Genomic DNA, 24818 nt, shown 5'->3' with positions numbered 1-24818 from the left:
ACCAATATACTAATTTTATCTTTATTTTATTTGCAACACAAACACATATAACAATAATACACATACACGCATGGGTATAATACTTATTTAAAACCTTAGTGACTTATTATTGTTATTGCAATAACATCATCAATACATATAATAAAATTCTAGAAAAGTGGTGTCTGTACAATGAAAATATGTAAAAAAAAATTAGCAGGGATTATTACTAAATCGATCCCAAACCCAAAACTGTCGTTAAAAAATTTTTTGTCTGTTTGTCTGTTTGTCTGTTTGTCGGTTTGTCTGTTTGTCTGTATGTTTGAACACGCTAATCTCAGAAACGGCTTATCCGATTTAAATGCGGTTTTCACTAATATATTGTGGTAAGCTTCATTTAACATTTAGTGTTTATTTCATGTCAATCGGTTCATAAATAAAAAAGTTATGACCATTTAAGTAATCACAGCGAACATTTGCTAAGGCATTCTATACATGAATTACTTTATTACGTAAATTATACGCTAAAGTTATTCCTTGACATGTCCAGATGATCATATCGAAAGTTCCCAAGCGTGGGGGGGGTTGGTTATGCTGAGGGGGTAGTAGGGGGGGTCAAAGGAACTTTATTTAGATTTTTGCTCATAAGTCTAAAACCTGCACAAATAGCATTATGGTTACTTCTAGGTAAATTTTCTATATAAAAGGTCTTTGAAATTATGTCGTAGGTATTATATTTTTAACCCCCGACGCAAAAAGAGGGGTGTTATGTCCGCTATGTGTGTATTGCGTGTCTGTCTGTACCACCGTAGCTCACTAACGGGTAATACGAATTAGATGCGTTTTTTTGTTACATTAGTTGTCTATTATTATATTATATAGGGGTAAGTGGGAATGAAAAAAAACGAATGTTAGTTGTTAATGTAGGTTGTAGGTTATACCCAAGTGATATATCAAATGAAAATAGACGACATGTCAGAAACAATTAGTCAAATTTTATCAAAATCGGTTCATCCATTTATTTGATATAGGGGTAAAAGTGGGAATAAATAAATGAATTTTATCAAATATACTCAAGTGACGTATCTAATGAAAGACATGACGTGTAAAGTACAATAAGACATATTTTATCAAAATTGGTTCATCCATTTATTGGATAAAAGTGGCAATAAAAGTTGTCAAATATACCTAAGTAGCATATCAAATGAAAGGGCATGACCTGACGTGAGAAGTATAATGAGGCATAGGTATTTAATCAAAATCGGTTCATCCATTTATTATATAGTAGAGGGGTAAAAGTGGGAATGAAAAAAACGAATGTTGTCTGTTATACCCAAGTGATATATCAAATGAAATAAGACGACCTGTCAGTAACAACAAGTCAAATTATATCAAAATCGATTCATCAATTTATTTGATATAGGGGTTAAAGTGGGAATAAATAAATAAATTTTATCAAATATACTCAAGTGACGTATCTAATGAAAGACATGACATGTCAAGTACAATAAGACATAATATTTTATCAAAATTGGTTCATCCATTTATTGGATATAATATGTAGGTATAAAAGTGGGAATAAAAGTTATCGAATATACCCAAGTGGCATATCAAATAAAAGGGCATGACCTGACGTGAGAAGCATAATGAGGCATATTTAATCAAAATCGGTTCATCCAATAATTATATATAGGGCAAAAGTGGGAATGTGAAAAACGAATGCTGTCTGTTATACCCAAGTGATATATCAAATGAAAAAAGACGACGAAGTAGTCCAATGTTATCAAAATCGGTTCATCCATTTATTTGATATAGGGGTAAAAGTGGGAATAAATAAATAAATTTTATCAAATATACTCAAGTGACTGATCTAATGAAAGACATGACGTGTAAAGTACAATATTTAATCAAAATTGGTTCATCCATTTATTGGATATAGGTATAAAAGTGGGAATAAAAGTTGTCAAATAATATACCCAAGTGGCATATCAAATGAAAGGGCATGACCTGACGTGAGAAGTATGATGAGGCATATTTAATCAAAATCGGTTCATCCATTTATTGATTTATAGCGGTAAAAGTGGGAATGAATAATCGAATGTGGTCAAATAATATAATCAAGCGGCATATCAAATGACGTGTGAATTACAATTAGTCATGTTTTATCAAAATTGGTTAATCTGTTTATTACATATAGGGCACCTTGGGGTGATAGTGGGGATACATAATCCAAATGGAGTACCAAACGAAAGGATATGACATGTACATAATATACTATAGGTATGATTAGACATGGTTTAGAATTTAGATCAAAATCGGTTCTGCCATTTACCTACTAGGGGTGAAAGGGAAAAATTGAAAGTCTGTGAAAGTAGAAGGAATATGGGAGCGGGAGAATAACCACATCCTGGAAATTTTGAACTCTTCTGTACCTAAGTTTTATAGCTCAGTTTAGTAATAAATTTTACTAACAGTTCTTTTGTGTTATTATTTATTTTATTTCTTAACTTTATAATAATGTGTAAGTACTTATAATTTAGTTGTATATGATAGTACGTGTTTCAAGACGTGTTTACTCAATAATTGTGTGTTAAGTAGTAACTACTATGCAGTCACTATTCGACGCGGACGAAGTCGCGGGCACAGCTAGTGTAATAATATATACCTAGTTACCCCATTATTTTATGAGACTTACATACACTCTTTGGCAAATCTTAAAAGATCATACAAGTAGTGCGAATCTTATATTCCTATCATTTTTCAAATACCATGCTCCTCTTGGGATGAATAAAAAAAAATTAAAAACATTATCGTGAGTTGGAAAATGCGTCTGTTTCTTTACCGTAAACGATGTTTCTCACCGCAAGCTGCCCAGGAAACTACCGATAATGGAATTTATTCTTATCTCTCCGTTTCAAATTTTAATAAGTATGCCACTCGTGTAAAACTTGTAACAACATAAATTAGTGTGAGACTTTTTTTACATTGGAAAGATATAAAAACTTTAAATGTTTATTTAATAGCATTAAAATGCTTAACAAAAGAGAAATTTGATTGCTGACGTGGAATCATACCACGGTTACGTGAAAGACGTAGGCTGGCACCTCATTTTTTTCTATTTTATATTTTAAAAGTTCCAATTTTCAGAAGCATTTTACAAAAGCTCTTTCCAATGTACACTATAAATCAATGGCCTAAAACCTTTCATGACTCCCATATAACGGTCATCCAATCTGCATTACACACACTGCAGATCAGCCGACACAGAACGCGCCTTTGATATTCCCTGAACAGCTTAATTGCCTCCGTGATAATACTCTGTTAAATATATGTTGAATGCAAGATTGATCTTCCGATTAATAGAGGTGCTGGCTGCCTGTGGCTGCTAACAAGAGTTTAGTGCAGGCTAGTGTGATAATTATTGTTTCAATAGCTTTCCGTCCGCGGCTTCGCCCGCGTTTTCAAAGAAAACCCCGCATAGTTCCCGTTCCCGTGGGATTTCCGGGATAAAACCTATTCTATGTGTTAATCCAAGTTACCCTCTATATGTGTGCTAAGTTTCATTGTAATCGGTTCAGTAGTATTTGCGTGAAAGAGTAACAAACATCCATACATCCATACTTACAAACTTTCGCCTTTATAATAGTAGTAGGATTAGTAGGATAGTCTCTTTAATTGAACGCATTGAATAGTAATAAAATCTTTCTAGAATCGTCCTTTCTTGTATCGTTACTTTCATACACATACATTCTTCATTCACTTAGAGTAGTCCAATTTAACCGTCTTATATTTTACTAGCTTTCCGCCCGCGGCTTCGCCCGCGTTTTCAAAGAAAAACCCGTTCCCGTAGGATTTCCGGGATAAAACCTATCCTATGTCCTTTCTCGGGAATCAAAATATCTCCATACCAAATTTCATGCAAATTGGTTCAGTAGTTTAGGCGTGATTGAGTAACAGACAGACAGACAGACAGAGTTACTTTCGCATTTATAATATTAGTATGGATTACATTATTTTTGGGTATGATTTCTATTATGACTGTTCTTAAAAATTCGAGACTAGCCATTAGAAAATGTCAGGAGAAATTTATAGGTTTAGCTTGCCCATAATCGACTTTCGAACGTAATTTATAAGGCTTTTAAATCTTAAATCAAACCTTCGTACTTTTATGTAAGTCGGTACAAACGTGCCTTTTTTTAAGTATAAACCTGAGTACTTTTTTTCCATACCAAAAAGCATTGATAAAACTCTGTGTTCATTTGATATCATTAAAAAAAGTTTCCACTGCAAAAAAAGCAAGACTAAATGACCAAAGCCTCAAAGTTTAGTGTTAACAAGAAAATCATTTTAAGATTAGAGTTTCCAACAACAACTGCTATATTTCTTGATTATTACCGAAGTCTGCTTATAAATTAGGCTCTTAGGTATCGTTTGTGAAGACGGAAGACATTGCACCAATTAATATGCAAAGTTTGCTAATTGAAGTTGATAGGTAGCATGCACTTGTACGAACGCGATATAGTACTAGCTTTTAGCCTGTCTTCGCGTTTAGCTTCAAAACTGACGGAGTTTCATGGAATTTTAATTTTTCTTACTGCTTTATAAATAAATAAATAAATATTATAGGACATTATTACACAAATCGACCTAGTCCCACAGTAAGCTCAATTAAGGCTTTTGTTGTGGGTACTAGGCAACGATAAATATAATATTTAATAAATACATATATAGATAATAACACCCAGACCCAAGAACAAATAATTGAGTTCATCACACAAATATTTGTCCTGACCGGGGATCGAATCCGGGACCGTCGGCTCAGTAGGTAGTTACTTTACCATTGCGCCAACCGCGTCGTCATTTATCATTACCATCCTACCATCATTATTTACGCATGCATTTAACTGACAAAGTCATAACTTAATAATATTACAAAATTTATATATGCAAACATCGAGTTATTAAATAAACTTTACTGAATCACAAAATTCAGTACATCATCAATCACAAAATCTAATCTAATCTAATCTAATACATTTTATAAAGGTGAAAGTTTGTAAGGATGTATGGATGTATGGATGTTTGTTACTCTTTCACGTAAAAACTACTGAACCGATTACAATGAAATTTAGCACACATATTATATGGGGTAACTTGGATTAACACATAGGATAGTTTTTATCCCGGAAATCCCACGGGAACGGGAACTATGCGGGTTTTCCTTTGCAAACGCGGGTGAAGCCGCGGGCGGAAATCTAGTTCAATATATCCTGAAACATCTAAATAGTTATTATTTCGACCGACATCAAAATTCTAAACAACCTGTTTAGTCAATGGTCATTATTGATCTAAAATACTTCTAAAAAGGAGCACAAGCTAATTATACATAAAATCATAAAATCACGTTCACAATACAATTAACAAACATGATTAACCTCGATTACCGCTCAAATACATCAGAACTCGGAATCAGATTTCATGCGCTTTGATTGGTCACCTGAAAACTTTAATCGTACCGCAAATTATTCCATTTCAGTTATTTCTCTGCCATTTGTTGTGTATCGGAAAAAGCTTTGTGCTTATAGTAGAAATTTGTATGTTATAATTTATGAACAAGTTCTAACTGTGCTTTTGAAACCGATGTATTCATACATTTTTTACTGTATGTAATTATACTTTGTTATATAAGCGCTAAATTACATGAAATTGTTGATGTTCGTTCACGTGGAAAGTACTGAAGCTGTTATTGAATGAATGAATGAATGAATGAATGAATGAATGAATGAATGAATGAAAATACTTTATTTGCACCAAAAGCAAGGAAAACAATACAAAAAAACACATACAAACAAACACGTACAAAAAGGCGGCCTTATCGCTAAAGCAGCGATCTCTTCCAGGCAACCTTTAGTCGAGGATCATGAGAATTACGTTTTATGATGAGGTTGATGGTGCAGAACACAAAAAACATTAAATAAATAAGTATAAGACTAAACATAGTATACATATACACACATACGGATATTATAAAGATAAAAAGTAAATATTTAGTTGCTTTTTAAACTCATTCAATGACCCTGCCCTTCTGATCTTATCGGGCAAACTGTTCCACAGCCTGATAGCACGGACCGTAAAGGAACAGTCATAGAAATTAGATCTATGAATAGGAACATGTAGTAGGAGTTTATTACAGGATCGCGGGGAACGGGTGGTGGAGTTCAGGAACTGGAAATTACTTTTAAGGTAGGAAGGCGTATTTGGACAGAAAAGGATGCAGTACAATAGGTTTAGGATATGAGCATTCCGGCGGAGTCTGATAGGGAGCCACTTGAGCCTTGTGCGGTGAATACACTAATGTGATCATATTTGCGCAGACCAAAAACAAATCTCACACAGAAGTTCTGGAGACGCTCAAGACTATCAAGTTGGAATTCAAGGAGGTCAGGATAGGAAACATCTGCATAATCAAAGAGGGATAGGAGAAGGGACTGAGCAAGAACAATTTTAGTGGGAATAGGCAGAAAGTTCCTAAGTCGTCTGAGAGAACCAGCTGCTGCAAACACTTTTTTCCTAAGTTCTTTAAGCTGATTTGTCCACGATAATGTTTCATCGATAAAAACACCAAGACTCTTAACAGTGGAACTGTAAGGAATGTCAGTGTTATTTATGCAAACATTAGGTAAAGAGGACCTATCAATTTTAGAAATAAGCGACTGACTTCCAATAATAATTACCTGCGATTTCTTCGGATTAATACATAGACCATGGTCGCGGCTCCAATTACTAATAGTCCGTAAATCATCATTCGTGAGTGCAACTTTCCTACTTAAGTCCTCAAGTGATGAATGGCAATAAATTTGCAAATCGTCCGCGTACATATGGTAGAGACTGGATATACCCGAAGTGATGGAGTTGATAAATAAGGAGAACAGGAGAGGAGAGAGCACACTACCCTGAGGAACGCCAGAAGTAACATCAGACCAGGATGAGTAACACTCGTCCAGTAGAATGCGCTGCCGGCGGCCCTCGAGATAGCTGCTAAACCAATTAATCACTGCCGGAGACATGTTGAAAGAAACGCGTAGCAAGCTCAACAACACATCGTGATCAACTGTGTTAAATGCGTTACTAAAATCAAGTAGTGTAAGTATTGTGAGCTGCCGTTTGTCCATACTCAATCTAATATCGTCTGTGATCTTGACTAACGCAGTGGCCGTACTATGACCTGGACGGAAACCGGACTGGAAGGGGTTGAGAAGGTTGTTTTTATTGAGGAATCTTGAGAGTTGCTGCTGCACTAATCGCTCAAAGACTTTTGAAAGGAAAGGTAATATGGATATAGGACGAAAATCGGAGAGAGTAGAAGGGCACTTGGACTTAGGGAGAGGGATAATATTTGCACTTTTCCACGAGTGTGGAAAAGTACATGAAGATATGGAAAAATTGAGGATATCAGTCAGGATATCAGTGTTATTAATTAAGTATGCAGATAGATTATAATAAACTAGCTGTGCTCCGCGGTTTTACCCGCAGTGCTCCGCTCCTGTTGGTCTTAGCGAGATGATATCTATAGCCTTCCGCGATAAATGGATTATCTTACACCGAAATAATTTTTCAAATCGCACCAGTAGTTCCCGAGATTAGCGTATTCAAACAAACTCTTCAGCTTTATAATATTAGTATAGATAACCTGGTTATAACATATACCTTTAGATGTTTTTCTTTTATCTAGGAACCAGATTAGCATAGCAACTTCGACTGAGTTCTTCGTAAATTACTTCTAAAAGTAACATAAATATTTTCAGAAGCAAATATCTTTATGTTTGAGTTAGAACTGAGCAAAAATGTCATTTCAAATTACGAAAAACATATTTATAAACAGACAAACAAACTTTGAAGGTGCTACGAACATCAAAGGGTTGTTTATCTTAAATTAATTGGCAAGCGGATAAGCCTTTGACTTAATAATACTCCTGTTTAAAAGTTAAAACCAATTAGATTCCTTATCCTACACGCTTTTCCAGTAGGTACCTTACAACATTTTAATAAAGCACTATTTTAGAAAGAAAAAGAAATATAAATTTAACATCGAAGAATATAAATGCTTTCAAAGATAATATGTATTCATTAATATGTATTTATTTATAATATGTATCTATTTAAGGCATATAAGTATTATTTCATATGAATGTATAAGGTATATAATTATATATTTAAACATTTAAGGCAAAAAAATTCAAGAAATTTCATGTTAAATGGTCTCCACATTTTACGCTTAAAATAGATTAACTTTACTCGCCACTTCAGTGTGGAAAGTCAACATTTTTTGCCGAAAGGTTTTGTGTACATTTGACGAGAAGGGATCAAGCCGCAGGCCCTAACATTATTAGCAAAATAAACATAAGAATCTGTTATAAATTATAAAATGACTGGAGATTTATATTAAAAGGAAATTGAGCACCATCAAAACGACTAAGGAAATTGTTTTTTCACTTCAATGGAAATTTTAATTAAGTCCTCGCAAATATTGGCTTTCCGAATAAATATTAAGCGGTACAATTTTGTTTCAATTTCGCTAAACAAATAGACGCAATTTCTTGTTATGATATTGCATTTAACTATGCTTTGTCTCACTGTTGGTTCTACATTTTCCTTTATCAAAACGTTACGATATTGTTACCACAATAGTCATTGCCATTTTGCCATGAGACTTCTTAGTAACATTTACTTCTTTAACTTCTTAAAACTTCTTCTTTAACTTCTTCTTCTTCTTCATTAACTTCTTATAACACAACTACGTATGGAGGAGACACCACGAACAAAATCTGTGCGCCATTTTTTTGTCTTTTTAACTAAGTTTTAAAAATTATTATCTAGTTAGGTACTTACCGATGAAAGTTATTCCTTTGCACTTTTCCGTATTATTTGTGCAGTATCGTAACACACACGAAGGCATATTTGATGCGTTTCACTTTAAAACAAATAAAAAATGAGCGTGCAGTTACGCCATAATATGGCGTATGTTGAGCGGAACATAAGTGATGTAGGCGGTGTCGTCTCCATATGTATATCTCAGTGATTTTTAATTCATGTATTATTTTGCCGTACTATATTCAAAACTTTAATATAGCAATATTTTTATTTCTTCGCATCTGACAAAGTAGAGTGAAAATAAATTTATTAGGAAACTAGCGCAGCGGTCCGCCCCGGCTTCGCCCGTGGTACCTACATGTTTAAACTATCCTATCTCTCAAGTTGGATCGAACTGCGCATGGTGTGCGAATTTTATTATAATCGGTTAAGTGGTCTAGGAGTCCATTGAGGACAAACATTGTGACACGAGATTTATATATTATTTTAAGACTAGATTTCCGCCCGCGGCTTCGCCCGCGTTTTCAAAGGAAAACCCGTATATTTCCCGTTCCTGTGGGATTTCCGGGATAAAACCTATCCTATGTGTTAATCCAAGTTACCCTCTATATGTGTGCTAAATTTCATTGTAATCGGTTCAGTAGTTTTTACGTGAAAGAGTAACAAACATCCATACATCCATACTTACAAACTTTCACCTTTATAATAGTAGTAGGATTATAATTAAGTATTTAATTAAAAGGGTTTCAGTTATTAAACTTCGGACATTTTTTATTCAATAGTGTATCTACTTAAATTACTTATTTAGTACAATCGTTCAGAAGATACGCGCATACATACATTCAAGCTATTCAATTTCATTTATAATAGATATTAAATTTCAAGCAAAAATACGAAATTTTAATCAGCCACGAGTCACGCTTGAAATCTCTTTATTTCAATTATTATACAAAACCGCAATGAAAAAAGATATAACGCTGTGATATTCTGCATTAAAATCGCTTTAAAGAATTAATATAATATTAAACTGAATTTAAAACAAATATATATGTACTTCATCCATACTAATATTATAAATGCGAAAGTAACTCTGTCTGTCTGTTACTCAATCACGCCTTAACTACTGAACCAATTTGCATGAAATTCGGTATAGATATATTTCATACATAAAACTAAATTTTTCAATTCCTCATTTACAGTGAAGGCTATTAGACTATGGAATGACTTACCAATAGCTATACGCAAAGCGAGTTCCATCGATGCTTTCAAAAACTTGCTTTTTAATTACTACATATCTTTAATTAAGTGATGACCTTATATATTTATGTATTTTCTCTTATCTATTAGTACGTATTATACATATTTATTTATTTTTTATCTTTTTTATTGCTTCAGTGCTTCAGTATACACCACCTACCTGTATTCGTTGTTTTTGTCATTGCTTTCCTTGGTTGGGTTACCTGGAAGAGATGGCTCTGTAGCCATAAGGTCGCCCATTGTGCAATTTATGTGTATTCTATTTTATGTAATGTCTGTAATTTGGTGTGTACAATAAAGTTCTCATTCATTCATTCATTTTGATACCCGAGAAAGGACATAGGCTACTTTTTACCCCGGGACATAAGATAGGTTTTATCCCGGAAATCCCACGGGAACAGGAGCTATGCGGGTTTTTCTTTGACTGAGCGGGCGATGCCGCGGGTGGAAAGCTAGTATTTTATAATACTTAAAGCATGATATAGGAGACATATTGACGTAAACGTTTGGATTTAAATTTTAAAATAAATATGTCGTTTATGCACGGATACATTTTTAACGTTCAACAAGGCTTGAAAATTAAATGTAGGTATACATTTTTATAATTATTTGAAAATGTTTGCTTGGAAATTAAAACGTTTTTATGACCTTTTAATAACACGTTGTTTTTTATTTGAAATAATACTTAGTTAAATAATCAATTTGCTACTGTACGTCTTTCTATGAAAATAACTATAATAAACTAACCTGTAAGAAACGCAAATTCTATCCATTAAAATTAAACTCTGTTACATTTTTTAATCAATATTTTGATCTGATCGTTGTTTATTTCGATTTGATACAAATTATAATTAATAGCGATTTTAATCCATTATAATTTGTTATATCAATATTAATATTCTAACAAACATTGTCTGAACACCAACGCACAATTGCTATGAAGGTTCATATAAATAAACAATAAATAAATATCAGTGGGTGGCTAATCTTTGTTTGTATATATAATATCATTGGCTAATCTACAATTAAATAAAGAGGAAAGTTTTTATTGTCAGTTTACTACACACATACACAATATACTACATACATAATCAATTTTGCATTCTTTCCCTATAAGGTTTTTTTAGAGTTTCCAAACAAATCTAAACTACTCGGCGAAAAGCCTAAAACTGTTTCGAAAATAATAATATATACCTTTCTCCATAAAACTGGATTAACTCCAACAACTACACGGAAGTATATCTTTAACATCAATGGACAGATGTCACTCAATGCAGCTCGTTTGTAAATAAAATCAATCAGCCACACTTGGTGACGTCACACACCAATCCATCTTGAGCTATCGGTGGAAACAAATTAAATACTTTAATACATCGGGCGTGACTAAAAAGATGGGTCGGAGTGGTCGTGTGGAAGTGTGCTTTGGAGTTAGAGAACTAGATGCGCCATGCAATTTTGGACAGATTATTATTGGTGTGATGAGAGTCGGGAGAAATAAACATTTTTTTTATCCAGAATTTATTCGAACATGCACATACCTACAGTATATTTTTTTATTAATTTACCAAACTTCAGCCAAATCCGTCGCGTAGTTATCTCCGTGTTAACGGACAGTCAGGTTTATGAAATTTACTCTTCACCTATTTTATATTAAAAGAAACAATATTTGAAGGAAAATATTAAATAACTTCAACGGTCTTTATGAATCCAGCCACATGCTGCAAAAAGAAATAATACATTGTAAGAAATAATACACGAGGCCGGGTTAAATAATAGTACGTCTAACAACATAATATTAATTGAACACTTTAATAAGAAAATTAAGAAATTAAGCTAACACCCTATAATACTAACTGTTTATAAAGATACTAAATATCTAATACCACAGATTAGTTAATAATTATTTGGCTAAATATCAGAAATTGTTAATGTTGTCTATTCCAGTTCTCTACATCCACGTAAAGAAGTTGTAAAAAATGTCACTCCCTCTGAATATCCGTTTTTAAAAGCATAGCAACAGACACATTTATATCTCTCTATTTTTTCTCGTTTAAGAGGAATTGAGAAAGCAATATTTTTTCTATGTAACTGCTAGCTTCAAGTTTATTATATTGTGTAGTCTTCAATTAAGTTTGTTTCGTTAATAAAATTATTAGGTATGATATTGAGAAGTTATAATAAGGATATAATTATCCTCATAACATTTACTTTTATTTTTATTGTTCAAATGTTTTCATACTTATCTTTCATATTTTTATGTCAGACTAGCAGTCCGCCCCGGCTTCGCCCGTGGTACATATTTACGTTTTTTCTCTACATAAGAACCATCCTCGTACTTCAAGGAATATAATAAAAAAAGAATTATCGAAATCGGTTCAGTCGTTCACACGTGATGCCGTGACAACGCGAAACGGGTTTCATTTTTAAATACATATATAGATTAGATATTAAATAAATTAACGCTATTTTTAATTGCCAGTGTAGAAAATAATCGCCTATATTAAAACACCGAATATAAAATAAAATAGTTGGTGTATTCAATGTTTCTTTTAAAATGTGAATGTATAAAAAATAAACATAAATGTATCGAAAATTTATAAAACTGTATAATCCTAAAACCAATTGGTAACAATAATTCATGATCCACGTATGAAAATATTATTTTTATCATAACTTTATGATATATTTTTATCCTCCATTGCCTAGAATTTTTATATTTGACCTATTTTTTGATGAATAATAATCCGTCTAAATAAAAAAGCGATCGCTTTAAAAATATAATATGTATCTTTTAGTGTAAACGAAAACTTGTATTCAGTGTTGTTCAGTATTAGTACATTGCCGAACGCACTAAGAACAACGAAAAAATGCTCTACGCCTGTTTACATTAAAATAATTTGACATAGTGGGGTTGGAATGAGTATTTGCTCGTTCGATGTAAATGCACCGTTTGAAAATGTTTAATTTATAAAATGCTAGCCGCTTGTCCCGGCTTTGTCAGGCTAAAAAGTATAATTATAAAAATCATATTATGTGACATAGTTCTTAATAAATAAACATTCAAAAGCCAGTAAAACAATAGAGAACTAACGTAATCTAACAGCTTAAATATGAGCCATGTAGGTCCAAAGATAGCTAGTCTTAAATAGCTCTTTCAGTCTAGACACATCAGCTGGCTATGTGTGGAATGTCCTGTTCAATGTGTTTGGAATAACAGAATGTGTGAATGTGTCCTAAAAATGTATCTGAAACCACATATGAATCTTAGTTCATAAAGCAGTATATGAATAATTTATGATTAAGAAAAGAAGCGTGATCTGGCTTAGATTGTATAATTAAACTATTTTAAGCAGGTAGTGGGTAATTTGTGTTTTTTTAGTTATGTTTTATGAATAGAAATACTATTAAAAAACTCTCCTTATATCATTACAAGTATTATATCTACATTCTTAACACATATTTCTTTAATTTCGTCGATATGTACGAATCCTTTGAGTTAAAATGTATTCAAATTTTAATCATAATAATAAAAACCTGACACATAAAATTATATTTAATGCTCTCCCATATTTGTACTCATAAATGCTTTAATTTAGTTTCAGTCTAAGCGACCTACTTTTTCCGTCATAATAATTACGACATATTTAACCGAACACGTTTAATTTCACGAAATCGGTCAAAAAAACAAATGAATCTTTTATCCTCGAATAATTCAGGATAATGTAAGGTCGTACAAATAAACGGCCCAAACAAAAAGTTCCCACCACTTCACATAACTAACTTTTTTAATTATCCCTGTTTGACAGACAACTCAAACATTTTACGCAAAAAATTTTACGATGTCCGCACTTTTTGTAACACCGCCCTAAAACCGTCACGAAGCACCAAACAATTGCTCTATATTTCAGTAATACTGCAATGGATATTGATCCGTATCGCAATGGAAATAAGATCTGGTTTGCTTTCATCGTATTGTATGTTGAGGAATAAATGCCACTCGTGAGCGCCGGAAATTGAAATTCGCATTCGCACAATATGAGTAATGTGGCCTTTGGTGTATTACGAATATTTGTATATGTATTAATAATGTTCTTATATTTCAATATCGACTGTCATTATTTTTTCCAAATAAAATAAGTAATAACGATGTTTATTTTGATGTATATTAATATTCGTCTCTCTTTAATGCTTTAAATATAAATAATTTATCGTGTATTTGAACAGTCTTTCGCATCGCTTGCAAATATTTTATGTTGTAAAACGTATTTAATATTGAATTTATGTCTATAACATATTAAATGTTCTTTAAATTTGTACTTATATCAATGTTAACAATGCGTTTCAGTATTTTAGACACTTATTCTCACGTTTTTACAATATATTTATACGTAGGGCGGGGACTTCAAACATTGGCTCTTGAACTCTTGTTCAAGCTTTGTAGCACCGCCACTAAAGTTGTATCGAATCTTGAAAGAAATCGGAAACACGAATCGTTAATGAGTATAGGAACTAATGCCCATAAAAACGCACCGGACATCTATTTAAAGAATCCGAACTATGACTGAAATTGTATGACTTTCCTGAGTGAAGAATATATTTTTAGAAACGGGAGGGCGCCGAGCGGTAGATTCTTTTGTTTCTTATTTTAGTGGGAAATAGATGGAAGGGTGGCTGAGTCAGTGTGTGCCGGCGCGTGCGCAGACTCGCATGAAATTCAGTGTTGTGATCATTGTGATGTGTAGTGCTTTTTGTGTTTCGTTGTATTTATGGTAAGGGTTTTTATGTAACTTATAAAGGTTATAGATTGATGTGGGTGTACTATAATTTTGTCCATTTGTTAAGGAATTAAAATTCGTCAGATTTTTCTATATTGCCGGAATGCTGTTAATTGGATACTTATTAAATTTTAATACAATACATATTTAGCGCGTAAGGATTTTTTGCAATACATTTTCAGACGTTTAATTAATAATATTTTGTATGAATACCTAAAAGCTCGAACACGGAGTAACAGGATTCATGGAAATCTATTCCTGTAACATTATTTGATTAATACTTTAAAATAATTATATAGAGCAAGACACAGTTTTCATATAGAGCTAATCAAAAAAATAATTTATTATCTATATTTTATAGTATATTATAAACTGTTTAAATAATAAACGACTGTCGATGCGCGGTTAAAGACCCCGACTACGTATTTAAAGTAACACAGAGTAATAGGGAGATAGAGACTCTATTTTAATTTTAAAATATGTATAATAAATTTCCTTCATAAATAAATACCTGTTAAATGGCCTGCTCAATACATTATTTTAATGTTTATAATAAATTGAACTTATATGTATACCTTATTACAGAATAGTATAAAGTTTAAACTTTCTTTAGGCAGGCGCTATAGTGTATTTAGAATAGATGTAGCAGGAATTTTGACTTGCATGAGGTTGCATAATTTGGCACGTGGTTCATGTCCGCGTGTTTGTGTCTTTGGCTTTTATGTCATTTGGCTACAGAAGAAAGAGTTCTAGTATTTATCACTCATTTGTAAACACAGAACATAGACCGGGAGATACTGACACAAAATTTCGAGTCATTTGTAACAGGATGGCGGTTCTACAGGGGTCTTAGTACGCAATGATAAAAAGAAAAATGATGGTGTGATCGCTGGTATCGGTGGTTTAGTCGCGTGGGCGTTAGCTGAACTCGTCGGAAAAATAGCGAAAGTCAAACGATTTGTAACACAAAAATTTTAGTATTTACCGATAGCCCATAAAAAAGAAGTAGGCAGTAGTGTCATGCCATACTTTTCCGGTGTGACTTACGGCCCGCCATACCGACGCGAATATGTTGATTTAAATAAAACAATTATTCAACCATTTGTACCAGGCTAACTTTTGCACAGGTAACCATCGTCGTGCAGCCATTTACGAAAATCGCTATGCCATACTTTTCGGACGATTCCAAATGGTCGCCATACCGCCGAAAATCTGCAAAAAAAATTTATTTCGCCAAACTTTTTGTACCAGTATTGCATTTGGATTTTTGGAGAGTATTTGATAAAATGTGACCATTATTATATTTGCCATACTTCTAGTAGGGGGAAAAAGTGCTGTCATACTTGAAAAATTAATTTAGTATTAATTTATATAAGTGAAGATTTCCAACACCTAGATCTTTGAAATTTTGTATTTATATTCTTTGATCCTCAAACTTCCAGGAAAAATAAGTGCCATACTGTTACAAATCGTTTGACTTTCGCTATTTTCCGACGAGTTCGACTAACGCCCACGCGACTAAGCCGCCGGTACCAGCGTTCACACTATCATTTTTCTTTTTGTCATTGCGTACTAAGAACCCTGTAGAACCGCCATCCTATTACAAATGACTCGAAATTTTGTGTCAGTATCTCCCGGTCAAACAATTAATTAACAATCAAGAATGGTCCAGAATTATGAAGAAGTGTGGTTATTTTAAAAAATATGCAGTTTATAGAAGAAACCATCTTTAGCGTGTCAATTTGTAATTTCCTTTTTATACACAAATGTACCTAATAGATATTTTAGGTCAAGTGTATTACGGCAATTATCAGAAAGATTTCAATTACTTAATTGTATTTTTGTCCGTCCATCATTCTACATTTCGACAGATTTTTTACATGAACCCTTGCAATTATGATTCTACTAGAACTTTACTATAAATAAAATAATTTTTTACATTTTGTTAACTTTTAATTGCAAAGCTAGGTCATGCATGAACATGACTAGATCGTAAATAACGCGAAATAGCCGTCAGAAATAGGGTTGCCAACCGTACTATAATATATAGTATTGTACTATATTTCGGGTCTGCGTACTATATACTGTTGAAAACATATATAGTACGCAAAAATACTATATTTTCAACACCGACAAATGTTACAAACAAATCCTTCATTAAAAAAAATATGGCTAAGTCATATAAGTTATAACCTATTGCGCATATACCAGTGGCGAGAAGAAAGAAACAGAAGTAGTGTATCATTAATAAAAAAGAGCTTTTGATTTATATTAATTTAAAAATTGAATGTGACAAAGCTTGACACTTTTATTTTAAACATAAAAATAACTGCGTTAAAAACAACCGTCTTCAAAAACGGAAAAGTACAAAATAAAAAAGTTTTGATATCTTTAATTACTACATATTATTTAGATGTGCTATTTATTAAATAGTTTTGATGTCGGTGCACGGGCTTAATACTAAGTGTTTGACACCAACTTCAAACCTATTTAATAAAAAGCACATCTAATTAATATGTAGTAATTAATGATATCAAATCTTTTTTATTTTGTACTTTTCCGTTTTTGAAGTTGGTTGTTTTTAACGCAGTTATTTTTATTTAATATTTTTTAGTGTATTTTTCAACACGAATCAAACGAGCCCAATCTCGATAAAGTTGAGTCAATATACAGGGTGTCCAGCAGCAGATTTCAATGTTTGAACGCTTCTAGTTGTCCAGCAGCAGATTTCAATGTTTGAACGCTTCTAGTTTTAAAACGCGACGTGCCAGGGGGACGCGGGGGGTGTCATTCAACTGAGTTCTGCGGATTTTTTAGTCGCCATGGAGCAGTGGAGCGGAGAGCATCGCGCTTATGCTATTGAGGCATACTTTTCGGGTGATTTCGCTGGCAAAAACACGCCGTCGGTTTAATAACCATTATCAAATTCAACGTTTAAGAGATGGACCTTCGATAAATTTGATACAGTCGTGGCTAGCAAGGTTTAGGGCTACAGGTTCAGTCATTAATAACCCTAGGCCGGGACCAGCACCATCAGTATCCACGATAGAAAACATTAAACTTGTTATGAATTCTGTAATTGAAAATCCTCGTTTATCACTTCGCACACGTTCGTCGATATTGGGACATCCTAAATCGTTTTTCAGGTCATTATGTGAAAAAAGGTTAAGCTCCATCCATACTAAATTTAAATTATTCAAGATTTGCTACGACTCATACTGCTAATGTGTCAATGAATTCAGTGCGGCAGTTATTTCCTGAAAAGCACATATCCCGAAACGGCACCATCCCGTGGCCACCCAGGTCACCAGACCTAAGTCCATGTGACTTTTTCTTGTAGGGCTATCTAAAAACTGTGGTTTACCAATCAAATCCAACAACCATAAGACAACTGAAGGAAAATATCCGGGCTGAAATAAACAGAATTCCCAGTTCCCTTTGCAAACAAGTTTTTCTCAACATGCGGAATAGATTGAGGAGTGTGTGAGAGTAGAAGGGCGGCATTTGGAAAATGTAATTTTCAGGAGATAAAATCCGCACTCGTCTTCTTTTGACTTAAATAAAAATATTTTGTTTAGAAATAATACTTCTTTTTTTACAAGCCCTCAAACATTGAAATCTGCCACTGGACACCCTGTATTACTAAGTTCCTATGGCCACCTTCCGATTCCATCATCAAATCAGCTCTCTGTCATGATAATTTTTCATCGCTATCCAATTTACAAACGTATACAAAATTTTCAGCTCAATCGGTTACCGGGAAGTGAATCAAAGTTACGTGGTACATTTCAATTTAGTCATCGAGTACAGACAAAAATGCTCATAAAATAAAAACTACGGGGCCTATCCGAATAAAATTTTTATGGGACCAATTCGACACCATCCCGCATCGAACAAAAAAAGAATCACGTAAATCGGTTAAGAAATCTCGGAGTAATCGGTGTACATAAATTAAAAAAAAAAATTATACCGGCCGAATTGATAATCTCCTCCTTTTTTTGAAGTCGGTTAAAAAAGCTGTTACACAGTGCAAGGAGTGGAAAAAAATATAGTTTTTATAAAAATAAATATATATTTGTCTATTTTTTTGTTTTTCCCATAAAATACTATATTTTTTTTAAATGTACTATATTTTTTACACCTTATTTTGGAAAATACTATATTTTGATGATGAAGTGTTGGCAACCCTAGTCAGAAACTATTTGGGCACCGTTGACCGGAATTATTAAACCCGGCCCAGTTTGATAATTCGGTATAGGAATACCGGTTAATTTTAGGGGTTCGCTTTGGGCTTTTAACTCGGTGATAAGGAGTGTTGAAAAACAAATCGCAGATTTAGTTTTGTGTGAGTTTCATCGCCCCGGTTTAAATGTGTATGTCTGCGTTATGGATTGCATGTGTGTGTGCCTTATGTAGGCGTATTATGTACGTGTGTACGTATAAAGAAAATGGGAAATATTATTTAATCTTTTGTTTACAGATTATTTATTGAAATAGGAATACATTACCTACTGTGTTTCTGTTTATGGCTGAGTAGTAATAAAAATTGTCATATATTTTTGTCGTACATTGCGTATGTATTAACTATTTACTGTGTATAGTTAGAAATATATATACAAAATAAAAATAGCCGATAACAATTAAAAACAGATCTATCATCAGTCATGTTATATATAAAACATAACAGAAAACCTTCATTAGCCCAAATGGACTTTCAATGTAACCTATAAATAATGAAATCCACAAATTGTCTCAAATATATACAATATCCAAAGAAAAGCGGTTGGATACAGCTTGACGGGGATACAGACCGACAAACTATATTTAAACGGTACACTTAAGACAGATTAGTCTAAACTAGTTCGCGCTGATAGAAATTACGTTGTAATTTTTTTTTTTTTTGTAAAACAATCGTCATGAAATGTAATAGGACATTATATAAATGTTAGGGGTCTTATATAAACATATATACATTTCAAGAGTCTAAAGCATGCCTAATTATTGTAAAATCGACTAGAATCGTTGATTAAGACTCTAAAATTACATACCATGCATCAAAATAGGTATTTATTTATTTAATTTAAGGTACATATCAATTGCTTCTCTATTTGACGCTAAAGAGAAAACAGTATTTATTATTTAGTATTACTTTTACAATTTACATTATAAGATGTAGTTATGTTTTTTCCATAAAAACCCACCTCTACCTGTGCCTCTCCTCATCATAATTCATTAGGATTATGGAAAAAAGTTACATAGAAACATTGCACGAGTATAATCTATAGTCTATACTAATATTAGAAAGCTGAAGAGTGTTTGTTTGAACGCGCTAATCTCAGGAACTACTGGTCTTTTTTGAAAAATTCTTTCTGTGCTAAGCCCAATCTTGGAGGAAGGCTATAGTCTATAATATAATATCATCACGCTAAGACCAACAAGAGCGGAGCCACGTGGGTAAAACCGCGGAGCACAGCTAGTATTAGAATATAATATCTGTATTCTATACAAACCTGTTTATCATCTACAGTTTTCCCCAATGCCATTATAGCAGAATACAACTATGAGCAATTTTGCTGGAAATTTAGCTAAAACTCCATCGAGATACGTGTCAATATTTGCCTTGAGGTTTGCTTGGTCACATAGGCTGAGCGCATGAAGACTGAAGTACGTAAATATGTACATAACCATTAAATATGATATAGCATAGTATAAGAACATAGGTACACTGAGTCATAGGTATTGACAAAGATACCTACTATATTATTGGTTTTAAATATAATAAATTAATGCATATTTAGGGCCGATTTTTCAATGCTTGGATAAAACTTATCCGTCCAATAAGTAAAGTTTTACACGATAATATTAAAATGTCACGTAAACTTTTGAATACGGGCAATTAAAATACGTTTTTAAAGTGGTAGTTTTATACATTATTCGACGAATAAGTTTTAACCAAGGATTGAAAAATCAGCCCTTAATGTAATTTTTGGAAACTGAAATATATGAACGATAACAAAATATATATATATGTAATTATATAAAGGCAGATATTTTTTACGATATTATATAGATATCAAAATTTTATTGTAGGTTTTATATTCAATAGTAAAACTTATGTAACAAATCAAAATATTTGTAAAATCAAGTGCATGTTGCAAGAAAAATTGTGTATTCTCAATTTTTTCCCATTTCCCCAACATTATAACGGATTTTACGCAAGTTACACGAATTAAACAATACAATAAACATACAAATGAATGAAAATTCGAGATAAAATGAAAATAATCGCCATTTTAAATACACTAAAAATAAAAATAAAATACATAACGTAGAAATGAAAACCGGGAGCTGTTGACAGCGACGCATAATCATGGGGAAGGTTCGAGAATTTATCCCAAAAACTGCCATGCAATACCCAACCTTGAGTTCTTGATATAGAGTTCCAAATCGCTTGTGAAGTTGTTGAAAGCAATAATACGGAACGTAACGATTCGTTGGTATTTTGTATCGCATGTGTGACAATGTTATTGCATTATTAAAAGTTTAGCCTGTCGCGAAATTCAGGCTAATCGAAATGAATCTACATGATTAGACTATGTATGAGAATACTAAAGAGAATAATATCAAAATAATATTATTTGAATATGAAATTTCATTGGACATACTAACGTTCATTCTTGAATATTTTCTCTGACAATTGTCTGAGTGAAGTCTAATTGCATATGATTACAAAATAACTTGTAAACAAAGAAAGAAGAAATTAACTTACAGTGAACATAGTCTATTTCTTTCAAAACTACCTCCCAAAAGCTTGAAAGTTTTTGTCATCAAGGCTGACTGCCATTAATGTTTAAAAACATTAATAACCGTATTGATTTTCAATATTTTCAGTTGAATACACGAAAATGTATTCCAATCCCATCAACTTCCGGTGCAATAATTTTTTACCGGAAATGACGTAATATTTCCTGCAATTGGAAAAGCTTGTTTCACTGCAATATTTCAACGTTGAAACCATAATGTGACTACGGCTTTAAATGTTGACAATTTTCAACTTTTTGCATTCATATTTATTACAGTGGAAGAGTTTTTATTTGCTGTCATTATTCGGACAAATCTTTGTCACATAGTGTCCAATGATTCCATAATTATTTGACCCAAAATACTAATTATAAAGCAATTTAGGAAAAGTGGATATCGTTCATCTTTAATTATTCGTCTTAGTTATCGGGCTTTGTGCCTTTTCAGGCCCATTATTTGTATACCACTTTAGAACTACTTAATACTTAGGCTAAGGTTGAAAGTATTAGGTACCTACCTATGATTATAGATTTGTAAGTTATGTTGTCTCTTTGCTCTACTCTTTTGCTCTATAATAATTAGATAGCAAAAACTCTAGATAAATCTGGATAAATAAATTTATTTCATTTCATTTCATATATATTTAGATTACTTCTATATTTCTATTGACATAACTTTCTCCTAACCAAACATTAAAACAACAAACAAAAAACACTGCAAAACAATACTAATTTCCATATACGAAACTTGCAGTTAAATTTATCACTCATTGGCCTGTCCAATTACATTCGGAAGTAATTTTTCAACGGACGAACGAATTATTCGGTTAACATGTTGTTACATGACACATGTTCACGACCTCGACAATATTCAAACTATTGTAAAAACAAAGGGAATAAGACAAATTTTGAACATGTTTTTTATTGAATTTGGTGTGGAATTCAATTTGTTGCATGTTGTTTCTGAAATGCATGTATTTTTACGTTACATTTTTAAGTTTAGAACTAAAAAGAATATGGAATAGAAAGAAATGACGGTTGAAAATCTTTCATTCTGCGATTCAAGAGTTGTGTAGCTTCTGGCAATGAACTGGCACTAAACGGTTTATAGTTAAATTATTAACATATTTATCGACGATGGAATAATTTTTGTTTAGAGTCGAAAGTGAAATCTGCGTTTTAGACAGTTTTTTATCACGATGCTAAAAATAACGTATTAGAATGGCATAGATATTTTCTATCCATAACGTTCCTATGGATTTAATTATAGAATCAATACTTCCAAATCGATTTTGGTTATTTTAAAAATAGTCTATATCTATGAGAAACTAAACAATGGCCTATATTTTATTAATAAATATATCTATTCTAAACTGAAATAGATTTGAATTAATTGAATACTAAATATTAGATATGATTGATACAAAAGTGATGTTTACGAAAATAATGAACAAAGGTTCTATAAATACAGTAATTTTAACTGAAATTACATTAATAATTAATATGATATATGCACATAAATAATGTTAAAACAATGTGCAGTATGAATGAATACTTATTTAAAAAAAAGACGTGTGGCACTCGGGGACTGCCGCGGTAAAGCTATTGCATAGCATGCCTTCAAGCCACACCTCCGAGTCCGTCGGAGTGGGGAGCGTGAGGTTTTCGTTACAGAATTTCTCGATTCGGTCCCCGCGCTTAGGCCCGCTATAGACGCTATGCAATAGCTTAATTAAAGTTATTTCTAGTTTCTCAACTTCTGGATGTATTTGCTTATTTATATATTTATTATCAGTATGATGTTTATTAGCTTATCAATAAAATATCAAATAATGAGTGAAAATATAGTCAAAATGTTTCAATATGCTATCATCTACTCTATAAGCAAGTCGTGCTTTAATGTATGTATTTAATAACATAATCTATTCAGTAGAGATTCGAAATTACTCTTTATCGTAGAAATACTTTCATAAAATTAAACATTATTTTAATTCAAGTTTGAAATATTGAATATTTTAAATAATTATTCCTCAACACACTCGAAAAGGACTCGTCATTAATTTTACGACTTGTCCTCAATTATAAAAAGCTACATAACATTATATCAAAGATTCAAAGCCGTCTAAATAATTACCGACCCTCGAAAGGGCTAAATCGTCGTTAGATCTTACGCGCCAGGAATTACAAAATTCTTACTTTAAGGGCAGATTTTTCAATCCTTGGTTAAAACTTATTCGTCGAATAATGTATAAAACTACCATTTTAAAAACGCATTCTAATTGCCCGTATTTGACAGTTTACGTGACATTTTAATCTCTCTCTCTCTCTCTCTCTTCAGCCTTTCTCCGTCCACTGTTGGACATAGGCCTCTCCTAAGGCACGCCATTTGGCTCGGTCTTCAGCTGTTCGCCGCCATTCTGTACCAGCAATCTTGCGTATATCGTCGCTCCACCTTGCTACAGGGCGTCCTACACTACGTTTGCCGAGTCGCGGTCTCCACTCTACAACGCGTTTGCCCCAACGGTTATCCGTTCGGCGACAAATGTGGCCAGCCCACTGCCACTTCAGCCTGCTAATTCGCTGAGCTATGTCGGTAACCTTTGTTCTCTGGCGAATGACTTCGTTTCGGATTTGATCCCGCAGAGAAATACCGAGCATAGCTCTCTCCATAGCACGCTGAGCGACTTTAAGTTGGTGAACTAGCCGCACTGTGAGTGTCCACGTCTCGGCTCCGTATGTCATGACAGGTAGGACGCACTGATTGAAGACTTTTGTCTTTAGGCATTGTGGGATTGACGATAATAAGACCCCACGCAGTTTCCCAAACGCTGCCCACCCTAATTGTACTCTCCTGCTAATTTCTTTCTCAAAGTTGTTCTTACCTAGTTGTAGCGTTTGCCGATACTGCCACATCAAGTGCACTAAAAACCATCGAAACGTATAAAATATCATAGATGCGGCATGCAATTAAATGCAGATGCGTCACAGCCAATTAATCATTGTTACAACGTATTCTGCCTACGTCAAAAGTCCTCCCAGACTAGAACTGTCTAGTAATTGGGTATTCGACCTTATACATTATTCATAGGAATTACGTTGGGGCACTGTGACGGTTCTACATCAGATTATTTGCTCT

At 33.0% G+C, this 24818-nt stretch overlaps 1 long non-coding RNA gene across 1 annotated transcript in view; it reads right to left on the bottom strand.

Moving 5' to 3' along the window:
* Positions 1 to 1916: 1916 nt before the first annotated feature.
* Positions 1917 to 24818, bottom strand: part of LOC149482663 (uncharacterized) — a 382500-nt gene continuing 359598 nt past the window's right edge. Inside the window, exon 3 of the long non-coding RNA XR_016316586.1 lies at positions 1917 to 2181. This is a non-coding gene — a long non-coding RNA (uncharacterized LOC149482663). The remainder of the gene's footprint in view (positions 2182 to 24818) is intronic.

This window comes from Colias philodice, chromosome 14, assembly GCF_061535455.1.
Source record: "Colias philodice isolate Cphi_HAF_F1 chromosome 14, ilColPhil1 Martin Lab GWU primary, whole genome shotgun sequence".
NCBI classification, from domain to species: Eukaryota; Metazoa; Arthropoda; class Insecta; order Lepidoptera; family Pieridae; genus Colias; species Colias philodice.
The sequence above is the reverse complement of the archived record's forward strand: the minus strand, read 5'-3'. Positions and strand labels throughout refer to the sequence as shown.